Source organism: Neodiprion lecontei, chromosome 6 (genome assembly GCF_021901455.1).
Source record: "Neodiprion lecontei isolate iyNeoLeco1 chromosome 6, iyNeoLeco1.1, whole genome shotgun sequence".
Lineage (NCBI taxonomy): Eukaryota > Metazoa > Arthropoda > Insecta > Hymenoptera > Diprionidae > Neodiprion > Neodiprion lecontei.
Window position 1 is genome coordinate 16,854,115 of NC_060265.1, and position 15,031 is coordinate 16,869,145.

General features: G+C 38.1%; 1 protein-coding gene across 5 annotated transcripts in view; it reads left to right on the forward strand.

Moving 5' to 3' along the window:
* LOC107218276 (fasciclin-2) overlaps positions 1-15,031 on the forward strand; it is an 85,399-nt gene that overhangs the window by 3,405 nt on the left and 66,963 nt on the right. The window lies entirely within an intron of this gene.

Sequence of the window (15,031 nt, forward strand, 5' to 3'; positions counted from 1 at the left end):
ACGCAATTTTAAACTCCGGCAAGGACTCACTTTTCAAACGTCAAATTTATTTTGAACCAGACTAATGCTCTGCGAATAATACCGTCTTCAAGGCGTACAGGGCATCTCTGAAAATATACACGATATCGTTACGGGGAAACACGTCGCAATCTCAAAGTCGGATCTGAGGTCTCTGAGAGGAGAGCATCAATACGACGATGAGACGAGTATTTCGTGACGTCATATTGGACAGCGAGTGAAGAGGGGGAGCGATTAACCGTACTTAGCGTAAATTGAGTCTCGCCACCCACGATTCCACTGTAGGAACGACGGACAGACGTTTTATATACAGTAATACAATCCTACGTATGCAGAAGACTTGAAAAAGAAAAAAAATATAACCTTAACCTGAAACAACATCATTTTAATATGTAGATGTGCACACGGTTATTCTTTCGCGGGAAGACGTCTTGAGTGCTGTATAATAACCACCTTGTACTTGAAAATGTTTGAAATTACGTGTTATATCGTTGTACATCACATCGCGCTCACGAATTTTATTTATGGACACAGCTGCTTCCCAGAAATAAATGATAGCTTTGGTGACATTTGCTAAAAGTTTTCAGTCGTACCTGAAAAGATTACGAAAACCAGTACTATTCGGATTACACGATTAAATGGTGAAAGTATACCGATCCAGGCACATTACGGTAAACTCTCTTAAACTTCCTGCCCTCGAACCGGTGCAAACGAGAAGTTAGAGTCCACTATAATCAATACCTGATTAGTGTTATTTCTTTTTATAATATAACGAAGAACTATAACCACAACGTGATTGGATCTGCATATTTCCCCAGTTCCTACGCTCATCGAAATCAAACGAGGTTGACGTTATTAACGTTGACGTAAGGGAACATTGGGTATAAAATCATTACTTTGGAATCTTGAATGATATGTCGAAAGAGTTGGATTCTCAAAATATGAACACGGTCTACTTCATTATCGAGTTCATTACGGTTTACTAAATTTCGAGCAGTCGTAAAGTTGCGAATAAACAATTTCCTAAACACGCATCGTTGCGCTAACGTTACTAGTTTCAATCTAATAGAATTCATTCGTATGCGTTAATTTGTCTCGTCCAAAAATCCGTGATACAAATTTATCATTAACGATGCAATTACCGTAATGACTTTGAATAACCGATTGACAATCTATTTACGAGGAAAAGGACGGAGTTGTATAATGTACGTTCAAAAAACTGTTATTACATCCTTTACCACTGAGTTCAGGAAATTTCATTGCAATCACTAGGCTATATGCAATCATCTCCATGATATAAAGTTGCATACTTTGGAACAAATTTTATTTCTGGGAATCATTTTTGTACACGTGATATTACGACTCTTCAACAGCTATAGATATATAATGTGTACCCGGAGCCGAGGAGAAATAAGAGTACGAACGTAGTACACGCTACGCGACACTTTTGCAGATATTATATTTCGTACTTGACACAATGTCAGGGACCATTGCTGTTCAGTCAGTCGAGACAGCTGCTGTATTGGCGTGGGAATGATGGCGAGCAACGTGTTTCAAGTACCGTAGGTACTCGTAAATGTAACACCATACGCACAGATATAATTTTTTTTTTTTTTTTGAATTTCATCGAAACGGTGATACTAAACCGACCGTCCCTTTAGTATTAAATGATTTATGGAGGCATAGCGAAAGGTTTTTACAAAATAATCGACCTCCATTTCATAGAATTCACGCGTCATTTTCTCCAAAGTCATCATCCAACAAAAAACCAACAACCTTCCGTATCTGACATCACACTTTTAAGTTTACAATATTCGTTATTGCGCGCGTGTGCGTGCCTCTCGTGTCGTACCCCATAGATCACGTGGTTCCCTTCTTTTAACGAGTTTGTGATTACCGAGAAAATTTAGGGTGCTATCATGCTGAGGTGCGCGTTTTATCTACCTGTGCATACATACCGTACGCAACGCAACTTTTGATTCAGGTATCTCTGACGTCTGTATGTACAATTGTACAGTACGTCATTAAACGCGCGCGGTAATTGGGTCGCGTGCTTCTACAAAGTTGTCCATGGCTCAAATACCGACGCTGACACCTACATACACACACGAGCACGTACAGCCGCCTGTATATATAGTTTTGTGTAGTATTTATAGCGTATGGGTGTACTGTCCACTCGCCTGCAGCGGGATAATATCTCCTCGGTCGGAATCCCTGGCCACAAGCTTCAAGGCTATGGCTGTGCATTAATTTTTTTCCCCTATATTTCTTTTATTTTCATGATTATTTTCACGCGATTCTATGTTCTTTTCTTTTTTTCCTATTCCAATCTCGGACAAAGAGTTATTATCGCTGGTTTGACGAAAATTTTTACCATCGAGACAGCTGTAGCAATTGAACAATATTCACTTCGCTGAATTGACAATATGCTGCTCCTCATAAATATTTGATTACGGTAATGCGTTACTGATCTACACAATCAAAATCTTCCGTTGAATATGAATGAAGAATAATTTGGTTACTTAAATATTAACTCATCTTTTCCGTGTTCGGCGGGGTAACAATGAGGTTGATGAAAAACTTGTCAGAATTGAAGAGAATTATGTAAAGAATGTCACTACAAGTTTCTTACGTAATACATACAGTACGATTGTCCGATTCGATTTCAATTTTGTACGTTAAAGATAAATTTCGAGTCGAATGACCAGTCCTAAATAAAATTCACCGTGTTTTAAGCTTGAAACCGGGTTTTTCATATACGTGTAAAATAGTAATTTTCAGTTCATAGAATAACTGAAAAAGGCTATGAATATTTTAACGTTCCCCCACAACAATCGATTCGATTGTTCGATTCACGACGCTTTTAAAGGAGCTTGAAAAATGTCCTATGCCTATTCCAAGTGATCGGTTTTATGACCAGCCATTCCATTGACCAGGCGTAGGTCTCGCGCCTCGAGGAATATCCGCTTTTACCAGGGCTCGCAGCTTTACCATACCTACCTAAAATAACTCACACCGTAGGCTTTCAAGGCTTGTCAATAATGCGACGAGGTAGGTACGCCGAACTGGGTCCTGCACCACCGATGCTCGAGTTTTTGTTTCTCCTAATGCATACTTACCTGCGCGCGTTTAGCAGAGGGTTTTCAGTTCGAACAATCCCTGAACCAGCATCAGCGGCAAGGGTATTACGCGTGTTTGTGTGTACAACGTCGGAGGGTTCTCGGGGGTTGGTTGAGTTTTGTGAAAACCTGTTCTCGGTTTCTGCAGCATCCAGCAACCTGCCGCCTGTCCGCCTGCCAGCAGCGCACCTGTACGGACAAAGGAATCCCTCTTCTTTTGCTTCGGCTTTTCAACGCGGTCGCTCCGTCCGTTCTCCTTTCCTTCTATCCTTCTTTCCTTGCATTCCCTTACCCTCCCCGACCCACCTCTTTTTCCTCCCGATCCTCCTCAGCCTCCTTCTTGTGCGATGTAAAGATAATAGAGTGCATGTCTTGTGCCGCATACCGAATGATGCTGCTGCTGCTGCAGGTACAAGGTGCGACGACTAAATATGTATAATGTCGTGGCTCGTACTTTTTTTCTATCAAATTTTTTCAGCTTGGTACGAACGAGTCAAGGAAATATCGAAGCAAACTAAGTTTGTTTGTTAGTCTTGATTTTTTGGGGTACAGGATCTAACCAAAATCATTATGCCTGAAATTTTAAACGATAGGTTGAACGAAACTTAACGTAGAAGTTTTCCTTTCAGTAAAGATTTTTCGTTAATTGAATTGGCAGTTTATTGACCTATGTTAGTTTCGGCGGAAATCGGCCGAGTTGAGAATTGAATAAGCTCGTTTACACTTTCGGACGAATCTATGATCAAAATATCAAGCACATTGAAAATCGTACTTGACCGACAATAAGACACCTTTCATCGAAGATGCTCATATATTTTCCACACTAATTATCGGTCTTATCGGAGATCGTAATTAATTAATTCTTATTTCTCAATTTTTGTCAATCTCTTCATTTCATCATAATCAACATTGACGATTAAAAATCGACATATTGACAGCAAAATCAACAAATGATTACTCCATATAACTATGTAGAAATTCTGCTATTACGTGAATATCAAAGATTCCTCCGACTTTTTTTTTACTTTAATAGCCGTTTTTTCCTCCACAGGCAATACTCTATAAATTGGCCAAAATTAATTAATTTTTTTCTTCTTGTCTGTCAGTGGACGAACAACAACCTAAAATTTGAAGTTAGTTTTAGTAGAAAAATCGTGGCTCGTGAAAAAATACTTTAGTGTTTGTTTAAGAAAATGATTTCGCACGATCGGTGTACTTTTCCAGTGACGTTGAAAAATTGATACAGAACAACGCGATCTCTATAAATTCACACCACTGCCACAAAACTCGAGGCAAAACGCAATCTATGTTTACATTTGTTGATAACTGAAATGTTAACGTCAACCTCGGAGTTTTCGAATTACTATTCATACGTTGAGGGTATATTGTTTCAATCAGTTTGCGTGGACTCAGATTGCACCTCTGAAACAACAATTCGAACACACTAAAAAAAAAAAAACCTGCCTCGCAGTTCGCGGAATCCCGCCAAAATTCAAACCGAGAGACCGTTCTGTTATCTGTATACATTATATATGTTACATATATCATCGTTGGGCTTGACCCAACTATAATAATAAGAATAACATAATAAGAAATACATCTACAAGTATACCTACCGTATATACACCGGGCTTCTTCGTATTTCAAAACACCGCGCGGCGCTAATCACTTCGACTACTCTCTTTTCTCACGTCATTTGACGCCCGTTAAAAAATTTTATCCCGTAAAAACAAATGCCAAAGCTCAGCTATCGTTATACGGGTACAATTCGTTATCGTTTTATCTGCTGCAAAGTTCTTATTTTTAGCAAGATTACTACAAACAATTACTTCTCAGCGAATATCGCCGAATTACAAGCGTAACCATAAGAGATCATAAATCTCATTCAACCTTCGTTCTTCTATGCTTTTACTGGATTCTTCTTTATTCATTCGATGTATGGAATGTACTGAATTGACATAGAATTTGTAACATGTTTTTTTTTTTTTCAACTTGAAACGAAGGCAGTTTTCCACGGAAAATAAACGTACTGCTCACGATTGCTGCTGTATGTGAAGCTATTCAGCAAAAGTGAAGCTACTGATCAAAAGTGCAGCTTTCCAAAAAGGCGCGGTAGGCACTTAGCAGATTGCGCAGCGAAACGTCCTCGGGAACGTCTCACAGAGATCCTGCACTATTTTATATATACATGTGTTGTGCACGCTGGAAAAGTACGCGTTTAACTTTTTAATTCTTTTTTTCTGCTTCTAATCGACGTTACATATATTCTACGAGTTGTCTGACGATGAAGAAGCATTTTTGCAATCTTGCAGAAAGTGCAACTCTACAGAGTATCTTCTTTATGCATATTCGTAAAGAGCTTTGCTTTTATCTGACAGAGGCTTTCAACGATCTTCCGTCATAGTGCGTATGTCCGGAATATGGTAACAACATAGCATAACTCCACATAATTGTTTGAAGAGTGCTTTCTTTTTTGCAATTTTTCAAATGCAACGCATATCTAATATTTTTAGTATCCCAAAATTAAGAAATTAATGAGCAGAATTTGTTTTCATAAAGATTTCTACATATAAATTTTTTGAGATTTGAACACTATTTTTCCAAAATATCGGCCTGGGTTATTGTTTTTTGGAATGCCGCCGTGACATATTGCAGTAATTATAGACCCAGTACTGTTCGTGGTGTTCGCTTTAGGTGGTACGATTTCCGCGTAGGATACGATATAATCATCGCGGTGAAACTCACCGAACCGTGTTTCCGCGTCACGGACACGTCGTTTTACGAGTGCCACTTCAGCAGTGGTAAAAGTTTCCGTTGAACAGTCGTTGCCGTGAACTGGACTGGAATCGGGTAGTAGCCTCTCACCTCACCTCACGAAACCTCAAAGTCTGTGGGAATCGTCGGATAAATAGACCGCTGCGGCCGGGACGATAAATGATGATGAATAAACAACCGTTGGACAAATTATTCTCGGACTCAATCTCGAGTAAAACTTATAGTACCGCGTTTCGTTGAAATACGGTTGAGGTGCGCGCGCGTTAACCGTCACCGATTAACCCTAATTCCGGTTTACTCGGCCTCGTCAACTTTGCGTTTACTGATTATGAGTGAGAACGGTGGAAGTTAGCTGACTGCGCATGCGTCAACTTTTTCGGGCGTTCATGCAGGCTGGACAACTCAAGCTCAAGCTTTCGGACAAGGTTTATGGAGGTTATGTGGGTGATGGGTAAATTTTATCTGGTTGAGCAGATTTCACACACTTGATGGTATACTGTTATCGCCAACTGACCGATGATTGCGTGAAAACTACTAACTACGAGTCATGATTTCATTTAACCGCTTTCCGCGATAGACTTTAACATCTTAAATAAGTAAATCCCCTGCCTTGCAGTTTAAAACATTACCACGGCACAATCCCTAATCGACTAATAGAGTTGAACTATTTTGCGCACGCGCAGTTGGTCACTTAGTCTATTAAGTTTCGCCGTTTTCTCTCAGTATACTACGTGTACAAGCTCGCTCATTTATTCATGCACCTTAAACCCACCCTAGGGAATTGAGGGTAGGGAGCATTCGCACGCAGGTAGATATAACGATTCAACTCAAGTGCGATTCCAGTTTAACCCGATTAGCGATTGAACGTGGTTTTTAAATATAAATTTTCGTGCCATTGTTTGTTTTTTCACTTGTTGCACTTGTTGATTTCAAAGAAAAACCTCTCACTCAAGTCAGTTGAGTTATATTGGATAATAGCAACGTGTCTTCAACGCGATAAAAGTATTATTTTCAAGTTCAGTTTCTTCGGCATGATGTATGGCTGTGAAAATATTTTAACTTACGCGAGAAAGTTCCTTCGGTTCCTTCAAGTCCTGAAATAATGATTACTCTGGAAAATGCTAGTGTTAGGAAAATGCACGTGATCACGTTTTCCTTGTCTGACAATGAATGTATACAGCGTGTTATTTGTAGGATGGATATTCCTCGCGATGTTGGTATAAGTGTGTCAATAATTTGAATATTTGTGCAACCGTAAGATAATGCTGACGGCGTATATCAAGAGACCCAGTGAACGAATTATTGCCGCAATTAACAGATAATATTTATATTATATGGTAACACTCTTGGGTACACGAATATATAATTACAGTTATTCTCATACACCGTGTACCGGTGTTATTTAGCAACGCTGACAATATTTTCCAAGCAAGTACTATGCTACTGATAATTTTCCATAAACAATTCATGATTGTTTTCAGGGAGAACATACATGGAGCGTTCCACGTCAATTTGACTCGTGTCCGACTCTCAGTGCCGTGGATTTGATCCGCGGGTTTTTTAACTATAATAATTATTCCAATTTTTTCCTGTTTTTTCCTACCCCTCGGCGCAACAAGAGTTCCGATGATAATATTTTGACAGTGATTGCAACATTTTTGAAAATTATGAAAAAAAACCACTAATTAAACTTTTTCGAAGTTATTCTCAAGCTGCAATGAAGTGATGTTTTTCATTCGACGTTCGGTTTTATTAGCGTTACTACAACTTTGTAATGAATTCCGATCATTCAAAAACGAAATAACCGCGGTCTTCGAAAATGATTGTAGTAAATTCCGAACTCTGGCACGTCATTCGATGGAAGATTCCTAATTTCGTCAAATTCCATAAGCCATAGATTCATGAGTTTATTTTCCTTTTGAAACACTTATTGTGAGTTACCATGCCATAAAATAATATTCTTCGTGTACACAGTCTTCTCGGCCGGGTTAAAGAAAGCCACAACACTGCGAGCTACGATCATGCAGGAACACAAGGGCTTGCCATGGATACGCTGACTCACTAGCTTCGAAAGAAATCCGTAGCTACGCGTAGGGTTTGATCAGACGTGAATCATGATTCGCACATGCGGCACCACAGTTCGAACCGCAGAACTATTTCCGAGAACGGAGAATCATCTCTTACTATCGCTTTCCGCGTAACATCCAATTAATCATTCCACCCGCGTGTTCCACACCTTGTAGAATTCACGATTGCTTTGACATTCCGACCGACGCCGCGACGCGAGATTCTCGTTTATCACTCAATCATGTGCAGATACAATAATACTTTGCAAATCGCGTTATTTTATCCAGCAGTTCTGAAGAAAAATTTATGTTTGAATGAATGCAAAGTAAATGCAAAGCAATTCTATCGAATAAAAAAATTTTTTTTTTTTTTGTTTCGTCAAATTCGACTCGATGTATAAAAATATAAATAACTCAGACCTTCGATTTTTTTCTCATCACGATTCTTGATCGATTTTTCCCCAAATATTATGATGCTGAAGAGAAAAAAAAATATTTCGATGCGAATAATTTGCATTTCTTGATCAACAATTGAAATTTTTCAAGAAAGAAAAATTCCAAAAGAATTTCTTTTACTCTACCCCAAAATTAACGCTGAGGGTATTTAATTTTTTTCACCTAAATGGGAAAATCCAAGCTTGTTGAGGCACGTGTTCCAATTGACGTAGCGGCTTGAAACTTGACACAGATTTTTTTTTTTAATTATTTGGAACAGTTTGAGGTAGGGCGGGGGAGGGGGCAATGAAATTTCCTGAGCCCCCCAAATAAGGACCACCTTAATATATTATACATGTATATGGGGCATTCTATGACATCGCGATCAAGATTCTACGTCGACGTCTCAAATTAGCTTTATAACTTTTTGCTCGAAAGTACATGAAGAAAAATCCAATCGCAATTTCTTTTAGCACATTTCAACCCAGCGTATTTGAAGTTTGATTTGCAAGCTGGAAAACCCACTTTATAAAATCTGAAAAAAATTCAGAAAAATCTTATAAAATATAACCAAATTTTTTACACCTATTAGAAGGTGGAGATTTCACAACTTCAAAAGATGAATAAGAAAAATGAAAAAAAAAAAATAATTATAATTATTCGACTGCATTTTTTACATAAGAATAAATAGAAAAGATCGTTTTTTAGAAAGTTGGTTTTTGCCCAGTTTTTAAATCATACTTGAGATACGCTGGGTCGAAAAATTCTTAAAAAATTATAACGTCAATCTGAGACATCGACGTAGAATCTTGATCGCAATGCCATCGAATGCCCTATCTACCATAATATGCTAACTTTTTTTAATCGATCTATACGAAAGTGTATTATACCTATATACTTTTCACAAAACTGTATTATAAACGCATTTACGATGCACATGCTGTTACTGTGTATTAAAGGTTTATTTAAAATGACAACGCGACAAGAGGTGATGAGAAAAAACCGTCTAGGTACAGATAATCACGGCGAAAAGCAGCCGCGGGTTTGTTATTTTTGAAACGGACATACCCATATCCCCCTCGCATAACGTACAAATATTTATCAAAGCGCGTAGGGGACACGGTGTATAATTAATAACTCAACTCTCGCACAGCACTATGCGGATAGCGCGGAGTCATTTTGTTGAATAGATCGTAATTCACGTGGTTTCGTGGCGGAGACGGTGGCGATGCAGCAGCTTGGCTCCAGGGCTGCAGGGGCGGAGGGAGAGAACTCTTCAATAGAACCTAATTCGTGCTCAATGCCGCGCGAGGTATCCATCCCTTCGGCGTCTATCATCTACGTCGTGAAATATGATAAGGGTTGATTTTGATGAATTACTTATTACTTTTATTCATTTCGCTTGTTGGCACAAGCAAGAACCGCACTGCGCTCCACGCCCGGTGCAATAATCACCTACACTCGTCGTAGATGGAGGAGTTCCTTTTTTCCTGCCTCCAATCACCCTTCGCTACGTCACGACACCGCTGTAAGCATTCCTACGCATCGTTTTATCAGATTGCTCGAGGGGGCTTGTGTACAATTATTGTACATATTATACACCGCTGAAAGAGCGGTTACTTTTTTAAGGAACGACGCGTTTAAACGGAATTTATTTAATAACGATCAGAATAATCACTGTCATTTCCCGCCATACCCGGTAGCGGGTAGAATATCCTTCCCCCCCCCCCCCCCCCCAGAATTCTACAACAGACTTGTGCGGGGCAAAGGAAGAAATGGACTAGTGACCACCGTTATGCGGCTGCACCCTTCTTAAGATGCTCAATAGAAATACCCGCATTAGCACAAGGGACAAGAAAAACTACAGAAATTTTTGCCCAGGTGTAGCCGGACCAAGTTCAAACTTCAATTCACAAATTCGACGCCTTAAGCGACGTGACTCGTCTTGCAATTTTCGCGAGCTGGCTCATGTAGGGTAAACGTCGGTTGTATAGGCAGTTCGGTGCCAATGCGGTGAAATTAAAATTGGGTGTTGCAATCAGTGGAATGTCATGGATAGAAAAATATATTTTCAAAATTGATTCCCCAGTTCACAGGAAACGTGTAAAACACCAAATTTTTCATATACTCACAGTTTATATTTACTAGGGTGTTTTAAAAAAAGACGAATTTTTTTTTTCTCATGGTATCCAAAAATTGATAGTATACCTAAAAACAAAAATTTTGGCGCCAATATGAGCTCTTAATATCAATAGTAAGGTTTGCCTTTATCCATTTCTTTATTTTCCATTTAAATAACACGGGAAATTTTTTTTTTTATTTCTGAATTTTTGTTACTTTGGAACGGTTCATCGTAACAACAATCTGAAAAGAGAGATTTGTAGGAAATATCACGCTCTAGAAAAAACGTCCTTAGATCAAAGTTCCTCAGATCAACCGTTTCAAAGATATCAGCGATCAAAAATAACACTAATCAAAAATTTCAAATATTTTCCGATAAAACTACACAAAAATATCATATGCCATATTTATATTATTTTTTATGTAAAATTACTTTAATTCTGTTAACCTGAGACTGTAAACTTTTTTTTTTTTTTGTTAATTAAATCAATACTCAACTTTATTGGAAAATATTTGAAATTTTTGATTAGTGTTATTTTTGATCGCTGATATCTGTGAAACGGTTGATCTGAGGAACTTTGATCTTCAGACGTTTTTTGAAGAACGTGAAATTTCCTACAAATCTCTGTTTTCAGATTGTCGTTACGATGAACCGTTCCAAAGTAATAAAAATTCAAAAATAAAAAAAAAATTTGCCAGTGTTATTTAAATGGAAAATAAAGAAATGGATAGAGGCAAACCTTACTATTGATATTAAGAGCTCGTATTGACGCCAAAATTTTTATTTTTAGGTATACCATCAATTTTTGGACACCATAAAAAAAAATCGTCTTTTTTTGAAACACCCTAATATTCACAATATAACATAGTCATTTCATCATTCGTGTTTGCATCTTGTTGCGTATGTAAAAACGTGTTGAATTATCTACGCTTCGTATTGAAACGCTATTTATTAGGTCGACAAAGTTCAACAAAATACGATTAAATCCGATAACAGGCAATTTGCTTCACGATTATCCGCTAAATAATAATTTCATTTTGTTCCCAGTCGAAGAGTTTATAAAAATTTGATTTTTTCAAACCCAATTTAGTAAACGCGAAGTAAAAATTGTTTATAAATTAATATTTTAAAGCTTCCTGCGGTTATTATCGGTAATGTTAATGACGCTATCTTCAACCTTCAAAAGTTCAACCGGATTCCGTCAAATGCGCTGTAACTTGTTTACGAGTATTTCAAAGTTGTGTATATTATCAAAATCTTTGACATAATTTGTTCTCACGTAAACTGCAGTTGCTCAATTTTGTGAATAAACTGCGCTTTGTTATAATACACATGCACACACATACACGCGCGCACGCGCGCGATATAATTCATGAATCCCAATCTTTTTATACAGCTTGATTGAATTCGGACTTTTTTCGTCCGTGTAGACAATCTGATAAGCCGCGCATCGTTGCTCTCAGTACTCGCGTACAACCACCTACGAAGGGATGGAAGTCGATTGCGTTTTGCGTATAGGCATGCGGAAGCTGCTGTGTGCCGATGTACGGTATAAACTTCAACTTGATAATGGAAAGCAGCCGCGCACAAACCTAATGCCATTGAGTGGTAGCTAAATAATTGAATTTAGATCGAAGGGTTGTCTCTTCGCAGCAGCCCGCGGCACCCTGCTTTCTCAATTAATTTGTAGGGCTTCAAGGGGGCGCCCGCTACATTCGAACCTCAAACCCCTGCCGGGTCTCTATCCCTTGTAAGTCTTCGCTTCCGTTGGTTGGAAAAACAATCACTAATTTCGATGCTGTGCTTGTTAAACCTGCGACGATTGTTCTACGTCAATCGAGTTCTCAGGCTCTCTATAGTATACGTTGATAAATTGCACTCACAATTGGTTGAATGAAGAAAGTGTATAAAAATTTGAAATTACTCTGAAATCGGTCGTATGTGTTTTCTCCTCCTTGTTACATTCATGTTGTGCGATTCAAAAAAAGCATTTTATTCAGAATCAGAATTTTTTTCAGACCCTTCTTTTCGCCTACTGTATAATATCATATTTTTATTTCGGAATAAATAAATTTCCATGATTCTTATATTCATCGAACGGTTACATTAAAAACTTTCAATTCTCTATTAATTCAAGTATAACAACTTTTGGGAATGTGAATTTATTAGTTTACCTATTTATCTATTTTTAAATTTTCATTATTTTATTAACTGTTGTCTCATGTTTGTTTTACACACTTCCCAATTTTTTTTTTTTTTTATACAGAACGTTTCATTAGCATTCAAAATTTACACAAACATCTTACAAATTTCCTACCAATAGTCTGTTACATTTCTTTACGCCGCGTTAAACATGTGATTAATAATTTCAACCAATTATTTTTAATTTGATACCATTAAAGCGTACTCATTATCACTGCTCTCCTTATCATTGTAAATGCGCAGAATTTAATTCCTTGTATATTACACGTATAACAGGCTCTGCAAAACAGTTGCAGTCGACAGGCGGTGGTTTATGCCAGTTTTTTTCTTTCTCGTACCTTGAGCGGTTATGTTAAGAGTCTCTTTGCTGCAGTTTATGCGCGAGGCTAAAGTACACCGGACCCTTTCACGGTGGCCGGTTAAGCTAGAACGTGACACTAACTGGTGTGATTTAAGTGAGACAAAGCACTGCAGCTGTAATCTAATCTCCAGGAAATCTTGCAATTCTTGACTCCGCTGGTTGCGTTCGGTCGCATATAAGAGCACGGCTATTCTAGATGCTTAATTAAAGACTGCAAAGCCGCTTGTCGGACAAATTTCAACTTGACTGCAAATATTTGTATTGCTCTCTGACCGTTGCTTCAAAAAACTCACCGTGCACAACGATTTCACAGCCCTGTAATTTATTGGAATAAATTTTTCACATTACATTAAGATTTTCGCACGAGTTCAGAGATTTTGAAAACAATCATAGTTTATCGAACAAGTCTTGGTTTAAATTGATTTATCTGTCTTAAGGTTTCCGGCTATAAACTGAGAAAAATTTCATTTGTTATAGTAACTACAAAAATTCAGTAAAACAGGTATCGTTGAAAAAAAATTGTTTGAATATCGTTGGAATTACGAAAAACGAGGTACGCGTAACCATTTTGCGCTATTGTCGATCTTTTGTTGGTAATTGCGACGCAAAATCAGTTTGTTCGGTTTACCATACTTTTTTAGTTAAATAAGGCTTTAACGTCAATTTATTGTTGCACAAGCATTAAATTTTCGCAACAGATACAAGAAAATATAGTAACAGCGATCGTAATGAGAAAGAATAGTAACGGATACCAGACTTTCTGGTAACAGCTACAAAACTAATTTTCATTTTGTATCTAGAACTGTATTTTTCAATTGTGGTAAAAAATGAAAATAGTTGAGGACTGAGCGGTAACCGGACCTAAAAAATTTCTCGGGGTGTAGAAACAAAAGACGTACTCGTATGAGAAATGAACATTTTTGCCGAAGAGGGTACGTGAAACAGTAAAAAAAAAAAAGTGTACACTTGTATAAATTTAACTTTAAACGAAATTACAATAATGAACAAATCACTCCTATATTCGTCGCTTATCACCCGATAACCATTGAACCACAGAATTACCTGTGTTTAGAAAAGTCTGAACCGTCTCACACAGCGTAACCGACTTTCTCCGTCTGACCGACATATAATTGACGTACGATTTTCAGGAAATAATTGATGCAGCATCTAACGCCTAAACGAACCTTTATTGTCACCAGTTGTCGAATCGACCCTGACGAGCCGATCTCCTAGCTTCGTTTGATTTCCAATTAAGTATTCTGCGCGTAGATCGTTCTCCGAAACTGCGTACCTACGTCAGCACCGCAAGCTGTTTATCTTGTACGTCTGATCGCAATTCGTGACAAACGCATTGCGTCGGAGTAAGCGAGTAGATCGTTGGCTATATTCACGTACGACGGAAAGACGTGGTACGATATTATCATACTCGCACAATATACCCAATACAGTTGCGATTTCAGTTTCTTGTTTCTGTTATTGCGAATTATTGCACATATGTAAAATAACATTATGTTGCGCTTCTTGCTGTGTTATTACACAGTCGCAGCAGCGCTCGGCAAGGTATGAAGAAAAGGAAAGAATAGAGGAAAAAAGAAACTGCTCTTATATGCATGCAGGTAACATATTTTCATTCCACGCTGCCGCGGAGTGTAAACACGCGGTAGTATACATATTAAAAATAAAAGGGTTAAGTTCACGAGTCCGGCCATCGTGCAAGAAAATGTTTGCCCCGGGTAGCGTGTGAACCGGAGTTAGTTCCGCCTTGCCTAAACATACATTCATCGACAAGCTGTCGCCGCTGTTGCATTTACCGCAGTCTCTTACCGGACCGCTCTAGTTTTGGAGTTTCTTGCGCGAGCTTGAAAATTCATGAAACTCTTGACGGACTTCCAAATTCAAAATTTACCGTGCTATTAATATCCGATAGAAAATC